Consider the following 15,487-nt stretch of genomic DNA (forward strand, 5'->3'; position numbering starts at 1 on the left):
TATACTATCAGCATAGCTAAGAGAGAGGAACACAGCAACAAGGAATATTTTCTCTAAGTTACCACTCACAACTTTTAATAATTTGTCTTTTTTAATTTTTGAGGCTTGAAGTAACATAATTACAAAGTTGAATGCTGTCTCTACTGTTTACTGTGTGATCTTGGATAAGTCATGTAAACTCTGATTCCCAGTTTCCTTGTCTATAAAATCTGGGTGACAATATCTATTTCTCATGATTGTTGTTCAGGGATTCGCTTATTCCTCTGAAAAACATTAATTCAGTGTGAAGGGACTTACAGAATATGCCACTCCGAAATATGTCACATTGGCACATGGATCATTTTGAGCCCAAGACAATTGAGAACTGATGCAGAGAGAAACCTTCTCAGAGCTTCTCTTGCCTGATGAAAAGCAGAAAAACTTCTGAGGAATGAGAACTGCCCTATATCACTCCTCCAGGGGAGTTTTGTGACCGTAAAGAAAATGGGAAATTGAGCACCAAGATGAACGAAACAAATCTAAAGTAAGCCTTATCTTCCATTAGTTTCCCCACATAAATGCGCTCCCACAATTTACTACTCTAAGAAGCCCAAACTTCCCTTATCTTGTCCCTTCCCTTATCGCCTTGTCTTAAAGTGGTATATAAGCTTCCACGTCTAACCGCTTTTTTGGCTCTTCGTTTTTTGTGGAGCCCTGTGCACATAAAACTGAAATGTTTTTCTCCTGTTGATCTGCCTTTTGGGAGTTCAATTTGCAAACCTTTGTCACTTACCCTTGGCTGGGGTAGAAGGCCATCCCTTGTGGAGGGCTCTGCTTCAAAGACGGACGTAAGTGGCAGACGTGAGCGCTAAATGAGCTGACTACCTCCAAGGAGTAGGTCTCAATCAATTTTCACTTCCGTCTTTCCTGCATTCTTCTCTGCCAATAACCCAGCTGATGCCACAGGTATTCGTTTTAAAGAGTAAAGAAGTCCTATAGGCATTTAGTACTCCAGCCTCTGCCTGTGGACCAGGAGCCTTGGTCTCACCTGGGAGCACGTTAGGAATGCAGCAGTCCGTTCCCAGCCCAGACCTGCCGCGTCAGAATCTACCTTTTAACTAGATCCCCAGGTGCGCGCTCTGCACACAAAGGTTTAGGAAGCACCGCTAGGGGATACAGGAAGGGACTAACTGCACTGACAGATGAAAGGGAGATTCCAGAAAGCAGAGAACGTCAAGGAGAGCTCCTCAAATGCAAGGCTGCAGCAGCATCGGTGAGGCAGGTCTACACGTGATCCGGGATGGTTGATAACATCACGCGTCCTCCACTTCCGCAACGTTCCCTTCCACAAAGTAGCCCTGTCGGTCCTGCTCTCAACCTGGTTCCCTCTTCTGACAAAATCTTCTTGCAATTTAGGAAGCACAACTCAGATGCAAATAACAAGAGGCTCCAGTAGTGCCAGGCCTTGTCTAAATGGGATTAGTCAGCCTCCGCCCGCAGCTGCGAAGTGTGAAATGAAATTCCCTAGTTCGGATGGATGGACTCTTTCTGCCACGTCTAAATGCAATGGTAGCTTGGAACAAGCGGAGCTGCGCCCCAGTGTTTATTATTTCTGGCTGCACTGGGTCTTCACTGCTATGTGCAGACTTTCTCCAGTTGTAGTGAGTAGAGGCCACTCTCTAGCTGTGGTACGCAGGCTTCTTTTCTCATTGCGGTGGCTTCTCTTGTTACACAGCACAGGGTTTCGGGGGTGTGGGATTCAGTAGTTGTAGCACACAGGCTTAGATACTCTGAAGCAGGTGGGAGCTTTCTTCCTGGACCAAAGATCAAACCCGTGTTCCCTGCACTGGCAGGCAGGGTCCCAACCACTGGGCCACTGAGGAAGTCCCAGTTTTCTAGAGCCCGAGAGGGTCAGAGTGAGGCAGAAAGAAATGGAGGTAGACCTTACTTCCCACAGGGCAAAGGCAACACAAGGAACTGGGACCTAAACAGCCCCAGGCTTAGCAAATGCCCACTGAATCTGGACCAACTTCTGTCCCCTTTTTACTATATCCCACTCTTCCTCACTTCTCATTTGTACTAATTAACAATTAGGCAAATGATTAGATAGATAATATCAGTGAGGGAAAAAACCAATTCTCCTCTCCTCACTTATGTTTAATAATTAGGGGTATTCAAAGTAAACCAGAAAGACACATTAACCCAAGAAAAGACAAAGTTTATTCCTGTAAGTACAGGGGAGCTTCCAGAAAATGTGGCTCAAAGCAGCAGCTAGAATTTGGGGCTTATATAGCATCTTAATAGGAGAAGAGGAGGGGAAGGAAGGACACTTTGGGGAAAATGAATGACTTTGGGCAAAGATAAATCCTACTCCAGGAGAGTAGATGGGGAGGGATGATGGTTTTCTAACAATGTTTGTTTCTGCAATTTCTCTTCCCAGTGTCAACTTCTCATTCTCCCCAGTACATCTTCCCCCAGTATAGGAACCCCGCCTCCCGAAGGGGAACTTATGGCAACCGAATTCTTTTGGAAGATTCTACTTGTAGGCAAATAAAGGGGGATGGGGGTCAGACAGACTCTCTTTCTGCATCTTTTGATTCTCAAATGACTGTTCAGCTCAAAATAATTTTATGCCACATTGGGTGTAATTTCCTTCAATAATTGGGAAAATAAGAGGATATAAATAAAACTACACGTGCTATCTTTGTATCACACGCAGGCATGCACACACACATGCACACCATCCACTATTGACACCAACGGAAATGACTGTTAACATTTTTTTTTATGATTTGTTTTTTAATCTTTCTTTCCACTTTTTGGTACAGCTTTGGGATCACACTATATATACAGTTTCATTTCTTGGTTTTTCTACTTTAATATTTTCAGCTTAGCACTGGAGAAGTGTATATGAAGAAGACTTTTTAAAATTTAATTAAAAAATTATGAAACCCTTCAAATGTAAAGTTCAGGAAGTAATATAACAACTATCCAGGATTTAAGAGACATGACTATTCTGCTATATTTGCTCTAGATTACTCTGCAAACAATGTTACAGATGCACTTAATATGTCCCCCCAAACCTCACCACAACCACCCCTTTCCAGAGGTCACCACCATCCTGAGACTGGTATGTTCCACTCTCAGCCTTATTTTTAACTGCTGCCAATGAAATATGTCAATATTTCTTGGGGTTTTATATCTCCCATAAATGGTATTATGTTGCAAAAATTATCCTTTTGCAATTTGCTTTCTATCATTCAACATTAGGTCATCTCCATAAAGATAATCTCTTTTCCATTTAATTATACAAATGAAAAACAGGTATCCATTGTTCTGTTAAAAAATGTTCCAGTTTTGCAAAGGCCCAGAGCTGAGAGCTGATGGCAGACGGAGTTAGATGGTACCTTCTTGTCTTTTTTTTAAATTTATTTTTAATTGGAGGATAATTGCTTTACAACTGCTATACAACAGTGTGAATCAGCTGTAAGTATACATATATCTCCTCCCTCTGGAGTCCCCCTCCCACCCACCCCCCGCCCATCCTTTTAGGGTTCTCCCTTTCATGTGCCTTTTTGAATCTGTTCGTTGTCAGAGGACTCAAGGGCATTCTGGGAGAAACAAGAGCAAGCGCAAAGCCCAAATCCTCTTAAGTGTCGGGTTGTATAGATACATTTAATGTGGCCTGGCGGAGGCTAGGTGGCAGGAAAAATCAACAGAGAATTCTTAGGGTACCCATAATCGTGGGGAATCTAATCTGAGACTCAGATTGTAAAGCAAGCCTATTTCTAGGCACAGACTAGAGAATATCTGGTTATGAACACTGTGTGAGGATGTGGCGCCCAAACTTCATCCCATCTGGATGCCCTGGCTCATGGGCAGGAGAAGGAGAGGCTGGGGCAGGCAAGGCTACCTGTGCATACACGGCAAGAACCAGTCCTGCCAGCAAGTCAGCTTGATCGCCCTGGACGGTGGAGGCTCTGTAACGTGGAGACCACGTCTCCCGTGGCCAGACGCAGGGTGGGTGATGCAGACGCCACCTCGAAGGGCAGCTGGGAGGAGCATTAGAGGCAGAGGTACTACAGCTTCTGCTTTTCCTCTGCAAGCTGGTGGTTCTGAGCTTTTGCTATCCTTGGACTTGTCTAGGGAATGGGATCTGAGAGAGTGAAGGATGGACTTTCCCTAATCAGATCCCACTGATTCTGTGCCAACAGATTTGAACACTTAAAGCAACGTGACCCATCTGCACATTCTCCAGAAGCCACGTATAAGGATGGTTGTGATGGCACTGTTCCCATCGCCCTGAACTGTACCTACTGCCATGCCCTTCAACAGTATATAGGTGAATACATGGCTACCAACTTATACAATAAAAATTTCTACACCCACGGGAATGACCAATTTCCACAGTAAAGATGAGCTTCACAAATACAACATTGAATAAAAGAGACCATATACAAATGAGCACAAATTGCAAGGTTCCATTTATAGGAAGTTGAAAAACAGGCAAAAGTTAATCTGCACTATTATAAGTTGGATTGTAGTTGCTCTTGGCATGGGTTAACGAGTGAAAGGGGACTTCTGAGGCCCTGGTGCTATTTTATTTCTTGACTTGGGTACTAGTGAAAAGGGTACATTTCAGTTTGTGAAAATTCATCAAGATTTACACTTATGCCAAACTTTCTATAGGTATACCATCATTCCAAGGAAAGTTTTTTAAAAGCGATATTTGACTTCAAGCTGAGGCTTACACATGAACGCCTATCAAAGCCTTAACTTTACCCTCACATTCCCTGGCACTGGTTAAAGGTCAAGACACACTGTCATCCCTCCACTAAGCAGCCCACTCTAATGACCCAGCCATCTTCCCAGTGTCCTCCCAAAGACAACGCTGTGACCTGACTGCTTCTCCACACCACTACTCCACCTTCTCTGCACTTCTATGAGAAAGTGCTAGAAATCGGTGCTAAGCCAAGACAGGAGAGTTCTCGATCCCCAGGACAGGACTCTGGGGTAAACTGATGATCTGAGGGCAGACAGTGCCCACTATGCAAACATTCCTAGGAGAGGGAAGGCCCAGCTTCGATCTTGCAGCATCTATATTTAGCAGCCTGGGGTTTGCCTCATTCAGGCCTCAGTAGGCATTTTGAGACCTTCTGTTGCTGCACACCAGAGAGAAGCATCAAACGAGAAACTCTCTCAGCTTTAAGGCTTTGTTCCCACTGGACACTGTGAGTTCTGAGCAGGCTTTCAATTCTCTGCATTTTAACCGTGGTTCTTACCTCTAACATCCCTCTTTGTGTGGTTTTTTTTAAAGCCAGTCTCTTTAGAGCACTTAATTCTGTTTCAGACATTTGTCTCCGTCGTGCCAGCAAGTCTGAATTTGCCTGTCTGATTCCTGTTGGTGAAGTCTCTTTCCTGTGACCCCTCACTAAACGATGGTATTGCAAGGGGAAAAGATCCCTCTGAATACAGAGGGGGCTACCCCTCCCCCATGAGCCGTGTGTCCAGTGGCGGTGCCTGGGGCCTCTTCCGGGCGCTTGTGGACTTCAAAATCTTTTAAGTGTAAAATGCACCGAGATCAAAGATGATATTAATACGTTACTGGAAAAACTAAGCCCCACTAATTCCCTTTGTTCCGTGTATGGCACCTCCCTTATTACATTGTTCCTGAATAGTGCCGGAATGATAATATGTCCTCAGTATATGCGGAGGAAGAAAGGAGAAAGAAAGATGAACGAGGAATGTGAGACGATTTCCTGATTATAGTCCAGAAGTCTGTTAGTCTTTTTTCACACTTCAAAATCAACTGGTTTGGCAAGATACACTGTCAAATAATTATTCTAAGGTTTTTTTTAAAAAGTGGTAAAACTCTGTACACAGTAACGTCTTCTTGGATATTCATAATGCACATAAGACACTAAAGCTGTTGGAAGTTCTATATCACAGAAACATGTTTGATTTGGGTTTCTGCAGAGTGCTTCATGGAATCCTCTTCAGGTCCTCAATTAGATCTCTCAGTACCATCCAGTCACATCCTACAAGACCAATGTTCTTTAGAGGATGCTTTGGCAAATGCACCTTTAACTCAAACAGATAGGATTCAAAGACTGTCAGTCCCACGCAGAGAGTTTCTGAACCCTTAGTTATCACCACCGTGAATGCCAGAGACTGCACCAAAGACACTCTGATTAAATACCTGCTTGTATGAAGCAAGGATACATGGCTGTATTGCACTGCACACACTGTGCCTTCTGTACAGCCGGAAGGAAGCTGTCAGTCTCAGGGTTTCAGATACAAGTGACAGTAGGCAGCATGGCTGAACAATCGGGAGAGCAAAGGTCCACTCTGGGGGTCATTACAGATGACTCAGAGGACTTATCAGTCCAGTCCAGTCACTCAGCTGTGTCAGACTCTTTGCGGCCCCACGGACTGCAGCATACCAGACTTCCCTGTCCATCATCAACTCCTAGAGCTTGCTCAAACTCATATCCATCAAGTCAGTAATGCCATCCAACCATCTCATCCTCTGTCATTCCCTTCTCCTCCTGCCTTCAATCTTTCCAGCATCAGAGTCTTTTCTAATGAGTCAACTCCGCATGAGGTGGCCAAAGTACTGGAGTTTCAGCTTCAGCAACAGTCCTTCCAATGAACACTCAGGACGAATCTCCTTTAGGATGGACTGGTTGGATCTCCTTGCAGTCCAAGGGACTCTCAAGAGTCTTCTCCAACACCACAGTTCAAATGCATCAATTCTTTGGCACTCAGCCTTCTTTATAGTCCAACTCTCACATCCATACATGACCACTAGAAAAACCATAGCTTTGACTAGACAAACCTTTGTTGGCAAAGTAATGTCTCTGCTTTTTAATATGCTGGCTAGGTTGCTCGTAGATTTCTTCCAAGGAGCAAACGCTTTTAATTTCATGGCTGCAGTCACCATCTGCAGGGATTTTGGAGTCCAGAAAAATAAAGTCTGTCACTGTTTCCATTGTTTTCCCATCTATTTGCCATGAAGTGATGGGACCAGATACCATGATCTTCATTTTTTGAATGTTGAGTTTTAAGCCAACTTTTTCACTCTCCTTTTTCCCTTTCATCCAGAGGCTCTTTAATTCTTCTTCACTTTCTGCCATAAGGGTGGTGTCATCTGCATATCTGAGGTTATCGATATTCTCCCAGCAATCTTAATTCCAGCTTGTGCTTCAACCAGCCTGGCATTTTGCATGACGTACTCTGCATATAAGTTAAATAAGCAGGGTGACAATATACAGCCTTGACATATTCCTTTTCCTATTTGGAACCAGTCTGTTGTTCCATGTCCAGTTCTAACTGTTGCTTCTTGACCTGCATACAGACTTTTCAGGAGGCAGGTCAGGTGGTCTGGTATTCCCATCTCTGTAAGAATTGTCCAAAGTTTGTTGTGATCCATACAGTCAGACTTTGGCATAGTCAATAAAGCAGAAGTAGATGTTTTTCTGGAACTGTCTTGCTTTTTCGATGATCCAATAGATGTTGGCAATTTGATCTCTGGTTCCTCTGCCTTTTCTAAATATATCTTGAACATCTGGAAGTTCATGATTCATGTATTGTTGAAGCCTGGCTTGGAGAATTTTGAGCATTATTTTGCTAGTGTGTGAGATGAGTACAATTGTGCAGTAGTTTGAACATTCTTTGGCATTGCCTTTCTTCGGGATTGGAATGAAAACTGACCATTTCCAGTCCTGGGGGCACTGCTGAGTTTTCCAAATTTGCTGCCATATTGAGTGCAACACTCTCACAGCATCATCTTTTAGGATTTGAAAAAGCTCACCTGGAATTCCATCACTTCTACTACCTTTGTTCATAGTGATGCTTCCTAAGGCCCACTTGACTTTGCATTCCAGGATGTCTGGCTCTAGGTGAGTGATCAGACTGACAGACAGGTTAATATGTGTATTACCTGATCCTGGCATTCAGGTTAATTTTGTGTCATTTATTTCAGGCAGCAAAACAAAGCATTGATTATCTCTCCAAATCCAACTGCAGACAGCCATGCTTAACAAGGAGGAAGAAAGCAAGTGGTTATTGAGACCAGAGTTTGCAGATGTCAACCACCCAGTGATAAAAGTGATCTGAGCCTGTCCTGTAGGGAAAATAATGGAAAGCTGGTCTTGTCATGGCATCTCTCATGCCAATAAGAGGCAGGCAGGATATGACCTCTCATGAAGACAGATGTTTTTTTGACCCCAGAGGGATACTTTACCAATATCTTCAGTGTGGGGATGCACTGACATCTAGTGGATGACCAGGTGGCTGATGTTTTGGCCACAAATGATAAGGTAGGAATCAATAAACTACACAGTAATGGCATCTGAAAAAAACTTAGTTCAAATAACATCTAAAGTAGAAATACAGATTTTCTTTTCTCTCATGGCTGAAGCCAATTAATTAAATTCATATTTAAATTAATATTACATGTGAAGACTTTTTCCTGCTAACAGTACCACCCCTCTGGTCTTGTGAAACGCTGGTGCATGGTTTGATGCCTACCAGAATTAACAAGCTTACAGGCAGGTAAAGACAGGTAACAGAACACCAGAGATACCCAAATAACGGCAGGAAATACTGTCCATTTTGGTTTTAGAAAATAAATATTTAATCTAATCATCAAATACAAGTTGAATTGTTAGGTTCTAGCCACCTGTGTGGATCACAATAAACTGTGGAAAATTCTGAAAGAGACGGGAATACCAGACCACCTGACCTGCCTCCTGAGAAATCTTTATGCAGGTCAGGAAGCAACAGTTAGAACTGGACATGGAACAACAGACTGGTTCCAAATAGGAAAAGGAGTATGTCAAGGCTGTATATTGACACCCTGTTTATTTAACTTATATGCAGAGTAAGTACATCATGAGAAACGCTGGACTGGAAGAAGCACAAGCTGGAATCAAGATTGCCAGGAGAAATATCAATAACCTCAGATATGCAGATGACACCACCCTTATGGCAGAAAGTAAAGAGGAACTAAAAAGCCTCTTGATGAAAGTGAAAGAGGAGAGTGAAAAAGTTGGCTTAAAGCTCAACATTCAGAGAACGAAGATCATGGCATCCAGTCCCATCACTTCATGGGAAATAGATGGGGAAATGGTGGAAACAGTGTCAGACTTTATTTTTTTGGGGTCCAAAATCACTGCAGATGGTGAATGCAGCCATGAAATTAAAAGATGCTTACTCCTTGGAAGGAAAGTTATGACCAACCTAGATAGCATATACAAAAACAGAGACATTACTTTGCTAACAAAGGTTCGTCTAGTCAAAGCTACGGTTTTTCCAGTGGTCATGTATGGATATGAGAGTTGGACTGTGAAGAAAGCTGAGCATCAAAGAATTGATGCTTTTAAACTGTGGTGTTGGAGAAGACTCTTGAGAGTTCCTTGGACTGCAAGGAGATCCAACCAGTCCATGCTAAAGAAGATCAGTCCTGGGTGTTCTTTGGAAGGAATGATGCTGAATCTGAAACACCAATACTTTGGCCACCTCATGCAAAGAGTTGACTCATTGGAAAAGACTCTGATGCTGGGAGGGATTGGGGGCAGGAGGAGAAGGGTACGGCAGAGGATGAGATGGCTGGATGGCATCACCGACTCGATGGATGTGAGTTTGAGTGAACTCCGGGAGTTGGTGATGGACAGGGAGGCCTGGCGTGCTGCGATTCATGGGGTCACAAAGAGTCCGACATGACTGAGTGACTGAACTGAACTTAACTGAGCCACCTGTCAGTATGGAATTTGAGAATTTTAGAAGTTTGGTCAAAAAACTGCAAAGCTGAATATGATTATACCAGATGCTACTCTAGAATGGGGAAGAGGGCCTTTCAAGTTTAAAGAAGAAAGTCTGTGTGTCTAGTTTTCCTAGAATCACTGATCAAGGAGTCTGTAGAGTAAATCTTATGTATCTAGTTCACTGAATGATACATTGCAGGAAGTAATTAGTGTTAAGATGCAAGGGGAAAAATGGACTCTTGGATTGTGAAACAACTGGGAAATGGACTCATGGAGTAAATCAGACAAAGATTTAACAATGTAAGTCCTACTCTGGGTAAAACAGATTGAAGAACGCTGTTCAAACTGTGCCCGGCATAGATTTTTCTAATAATACCATTGACTCCTGGGATTAAATTTATGCTGATATGATTATAGTGCTTCTGTCCAGTTTCTGTCTCATTTCTACTTTTTCCAGAACTCTATGTGTTACCATCTCTTATATCTATTCTTCCCTAACATACAATGGTAAGAAAAGCATTATCCAAAATTTGGAAATAAGGTAAAGAGTATGACTTTTCAATGAGGTGTCTTTTCAACGTCATGCTAGAATTTTGTTTAATAGGCCAACATAAAGGACTTTGTAATTTTCTAAGAGAGTGCACCTATATTTGACTTACAGCTTATTATTTGAATAGAGCTCAACCACTGTGAAGTTACATGTTAATCTGTAGAGTTCTCTAGGAAGAATCTGAATACACAAATGGGAAGTAGCCAGACCATGTATAAAAACAGAATTCTGAGACAGAACTTGAAGGAATTATCTCCAGTAACCAGTCCTGGAAGCCAGATGGCTGTAGGTTGGACCTGTAGAAATCAGATCTCCATCTCCAGTAACAACTCAGGGAGCCAAACAATAAGCTCCGTAACGATCGGTCCAAAATGGCTAAGACTGGATCAATAACTGACAGCTTTCTGATTTGTATACCTGCTTCCAACTGAAGACCAACCAGAGGAAGTCAAATATCAGTGCAGTTCAGCTCAGACACTCAGTTGTGTCCAACTCTTTGCGACCCCATGGCCTGCAGCGAACCAGGCTTCCCAGTCCATCACCAAATCCTGGAGCCTACTGAAACTCATGCCCATCGAGTCAGTGATGCCATCCAACCATCTCATCCTCTGTCGTCCCCTTCTCCTCCTGCCTTCAATCTTCCCTGGCATCAGGGTCTTTTCAAATGAGTCAGTTCTTTGCATCCGGTGCCCAAAGGATTGGAGTTTCACCTTCAGCATCAGTCCTTCCAATGAATATTCAGGACTGAACTCCTTTAGGATGGACTGGTTGGATCTCCTTGCAGTCCAAGGGACTCTCAAGAATCTTCTCCAACACTACAGTTCAACAGCATCAATTCTTAGGTGCTCAGCTTTCTTTATAGTCCAACTCTCACATCCATACATGACCACTGGAAAAACCATAGCTTTGACTAGACGAACCTTTGTTGGCAAAGTAATGTCTCCGCTTTTTAATATGCTGGCTAGGTTGCTCGTAGATTTCTTCCAAGGAGCAAACGCCTTTTAATTTCATGGCTGCAGTCACCATCTGCAGTGATTTTGGAGCCCCCAAAAATAAAGTCTGTCACTGTTTCCACTGTTTCCCCATCTATTTCACATAAAGTGATGGGACCAGATGTCATGATCTTCATTTTTTGAATGTTGAGTTTTAAGCCAACTTTTTCACTCTCCTCTTTCACTTTCATCAAGAGGCTTTTTAATTCTTCTTCACTTTCTGCCATAAGGGTGGTGTCATCTGCATATCTGAGGTTATTGATATTTCTCCCAGCAATCTTGATTCCAGCTTGTGCTTCATCCAGCCCAGTATTTCGCATGATGTACTCTGCATATAAGTTAAATAAGCAGGGTGACAATATACAACCTTGATGTACTCCTTTTCCTATTTGGAACCAGTCTGTTGTTCTATGTACAGTTCTAACTGCTGCTTCTTGACCTGCATACAGATTTCTCAAGAGTCAGGTAAGGTGGTCTGGTATTCCCATCTCTTGAAGAATTTTCCACAGTTTGCTGTGATCCACAGAGTGAAAGGCTTTGGCATAGTCAATAAAGCAGAAGCAGATGTTTTTCTGGAACTGTCTTGCTCTTTCGATGATCCAATGGATGTTGACAATTTGATCTCTGGTTCCTCTGCCTTTTCTAAAACCAGCTTGAACATCTGGAAGTTCACCGTTCATGTACTGTGGAAGCCTGGCTTGGAGAATTTTGAGCATTACTTTGCTAGTGTGTGAGATGAGTGCAACTGTCAAATATACACCCCAACAATCACACAGGATGCCCTGCTTCTGTATAGCCCACCTAGGCTGCTCTATCCCAACAGCCTCCGTCAGGGCACACCCAGAGCTCCCCCTCATTTCCACTATAAAGGCTTCTTCCTCAACTGCCTGCTATTGAGTTTCTTCCAAAGTGTGAGTGGCACGGCTGACTCCCTTGCTATGCCAAGCTCTGAATAGTAACCTCTGTTACTTCACTCATCTCCACAGTCCAGTAGAAAAGAAAGCCTCGGAGGTTAATGTTTCCTCATTCTGTAGAGAATTAACCAGTTGTGTATGTAACCCAGCCACTTTATTTTAACAATCTTTTCTGATCGCCCAGAAATAACTGTCCCTTATATGCTCTTGGAACCAGTTTTACCATCTCACTTGTTCCCTCATTAATGAGTTAATTAAACTGGTGACATGCGTTCACTTTATATTTGTATGGGAATGGTGTTTTTAAATTTTTGAAAATTACACATTGACAACAGAAAAGAAACAAAATGCGTATAAACATCTAAGGAGAAATTCAAATACATATTATATTAAAAGTTATATTAAAAGACAAAATAGCATACTTATTACGCCTATAGAATATCTTCAGTTTATTTTAATATTGTGAAGTAGCTGTCCGAGATATTGAGATTTACCAAAGTTCCTCAGCTCACTGGAATTATTTGGCTCTGAGTGGCATTAGTCAGTTTTTGCTGTGTAACAACCCCACCCCCCCTGCCAAATCCAACTTTCTGCAACATTTATTTTTCATACTCAAAGCTGTGCAAGTCAGCTAGAGTGGCTCTGCCTCAATATGAGCAGGCTCAGATCTGCTCTACCTTTGAACCAGAGGCTATTTGAGACAAATTTTTCCCATAGTGATGACAAAAGAACAAGAGGACAAGCTCTCCTAGGCCAGCCACCTCGCCTCATGTCATCCTAGTCACGCAGCGGAGCCCACATTCAGGGTGAGCGCAGGACATACACTCCCTCCAGAGCAGGAGGCACTGCAAAGTGTCAGGTCAAAGGTCACAGATGTATACACCCCCACAGAGAGGCAGTAACCTCACTGAACCTACAACGAAAGCGAAAACCATGGAGGAAGGAAGAACCCCACTGACTGGCTTTCAGAGGGGCTACACGTAGCCACAGACCAGACGTGGAGGACGGCAGGTAGGGACAGTACTCACCTCCCTGAGGGACGTGCCCTGCGCTGGTGTGACCACAGCTCTTGGAGACCTCAGAGCGCTTCTGCAGCATGAAGGTCACAATTCCAGAAGCAACCTACAGGGAAGTATGAGTCAAGATTTTAAAAGCCCGTGTCAGCTCTGTGAGGAGAATCTCAGGAATAATCTGGCATTAGCCCTGGTGTGCTTCAGTTCCCAGAGGCACTGACTGGGCTGGAAGAAAACCATGCAGAGCCCGAGGCCTTGGAAATAGAAGACAATACATTGTGAACACTTGAAATAAATACACTGCATAAAATCTCTGAAAAATCTTATTATAGTCTAATTCTGAGTAATGTTCATAAAACTGATGAAATAAAAGCTAAAGTCTAACATCAATGATATGCCTATTTGTATACAATCCAAGTTGGTCACTAATTATTCTCTCTTAAAGTATCAACAGCTCATTGATTGTGACAGATGGTTTATTAGGTGTAAGCTTTATTTTTATATGAATAAATTTGATGAAATGTTGTAACTGTTCTTACATAACATTACAGATAAAGCCATGAAATTAAAAGACGCTTATTCCTTGGAAGGAAAGTTGTGACCAACCTAGATAGCATATTAAAAAGCAGAGACATTACTTTGCCAACAAAGGTCCATCTAGTCAAGGCTATGGTTTTTCCAGTGGTCACGTATGGATGTGAGAGTTGGACTATGAAGAAAGCTGAGTGCCGAAGAATTGATGCTTTTGAACTGTGATGTTGGAGAATACTCTTGAGAGTCTCTTGGACTGCAAGGAGATCCAACCAGTCCATTCTGAAGGAGATCAGTCCTGGATGTTCATTGGAAGGACTGATGCCGAAGCTGAAACTCCAGTACCTTGGCCACCTCATTCGAAGAGCTGACTCATTGGAAAAGACCCTGATGCGGGGATGGATTGGGGGCAGGAGGAGAAGGGGAGGACAGAGGATGAGATGGCTGGATGGCATCACGGACTCAATGGACATGAGTTTGGGTAAACTCCGGGAGTTGGTGATGGACAGGGAGGCCTGGCGTGCTGCGGTTCATGTGGTCACACAGAGTTGGACACGACTGAGCGACTGAACTGAACAGATAGAGTCTGTACTCCAACTATCAAATAAGCTATGATCACTATCTTTTCCCATGCAGCTTATAAGTGCTGATTACAGGAACACAGGCTTAAAAAAAAAATTAGATGCCTGATAGAAAAATGCTTCAGTTTGCTACCCAAGTTGATTTTTTCACTCAAAATTATGTTAGTGAGATTTCTCTTATACGCGTAGTTTTCGTTTACTCATTTCCAGTGCTATATTGCATTTCATTGTCTGTGTATCCTGTTTCCAAATTCATTCTTGTACTAATAGTTATTTAAGTTATTACTTCAGTTTGGCATCCCCAAATATTCTTTTCCTTATCATTTATCCTTCCACATATGCTCATGTCACTCCCTAGCAGACGTGCGCCATGGCTGGAGTTTGGCACTGACTGGTTCTAAGTATGTGAAGGAGGGCCCGCTGGGGGATGTGCTGCCTCTCCTCTACTCCATTCATGGTTGAGGCCAAGATTACTCAGGTAAGAGAAACATCCAAGATGCTCTGCACTGGGCCAGGCTTGGTGGATCCTGACTAGCTTGCTCATGCATCTGCAGTTGGTCACGGGGAGGTGGACTGGTCCAGGAAGGTTTCACATTTCTAGAGGCAGCGTGGTTACTGGCCTGTTGACTGGGGCAAAGAGCAGCTGGGCAGAAGTCTCTTATCCTCCAGTAGGCAGGATATCAAGATGGAAGTAGATGCTCCTAAGGCCTGTTAAGTATCAGTATAAGCTAGACATCACCTCTTCAACATTTTATTGGCCAGCCAGCTCCTATTCAAGGGAAATAGTTCAGTTATCTATATTTCTATATAACAAATCACTTCAAAACTAACTACTTTAAAACACAACTCATTATTTTACTCACCAATCTATCATTTGGCCAGAGCCCGGTGGGGACAATTCATCTCTGCTCCACTAGATGTCAGCTGGACTAAGGCTGAAGGATCCACTTCCAAGATGGCCCCATCCCATGGCTGGCAAATTCCTGTCCAGGGGAGATTCTCAGCGGGCAGGTTACACTTCTTGAATCATGGGAGATGGATCCTAAGAGACTGGAAATGGAAAGTTGCTAGTTTCTTAAGTCTTGGCCCAGAAACTGGTGTAGCATCACTTCTGCCAACTCCTTTTATCACATCCTTATTCAGGAGGAGGGAGACTTGAG

At 43.1% G+C, this 15,487-nt stretch overlaps 1 long non-coding RNA gene across 1 annotated transcript in view; it reads right to left on the reverse strand.

Moving 5' to 3' along the window:
* LOC138984672 (uncharacterized) overlaps positions 1-15,487 on the reverse strand; it is a 92,073-nt gene that overhangs the window by 36,568 nt on the left and 40,018 nt on the right. The window contains exons 4-5 of the long non-coding RNA XR_011461923.1: positions 15,191-15,377; positions 13,231-13,324 (exon numbers count right to left, since the gene is read on the reverse strand). This is a non-coding gene — a long non-coding RNA (uncharacterized lncRNA). The remainder of the gene's footprint in view (positions 1-13,230; positions 13,325-15,190; positions 15,378-15,487) is intronic.

The sequence above is a fragment of the Bos mutus genome, chromosome 22, assembly GCF_027580195.1.
Source record: "Bos mutus isolate GX-2022 chromosome 22, NWIPB_WYAK_1.1, whole genome shotgun sequence".
Classification (NCBI taxonomy): Eukaryota; Metazoa; Chordata; class Mammalia; order Artiodactyla; family Bovidae; genus Bos; species Bos mutus.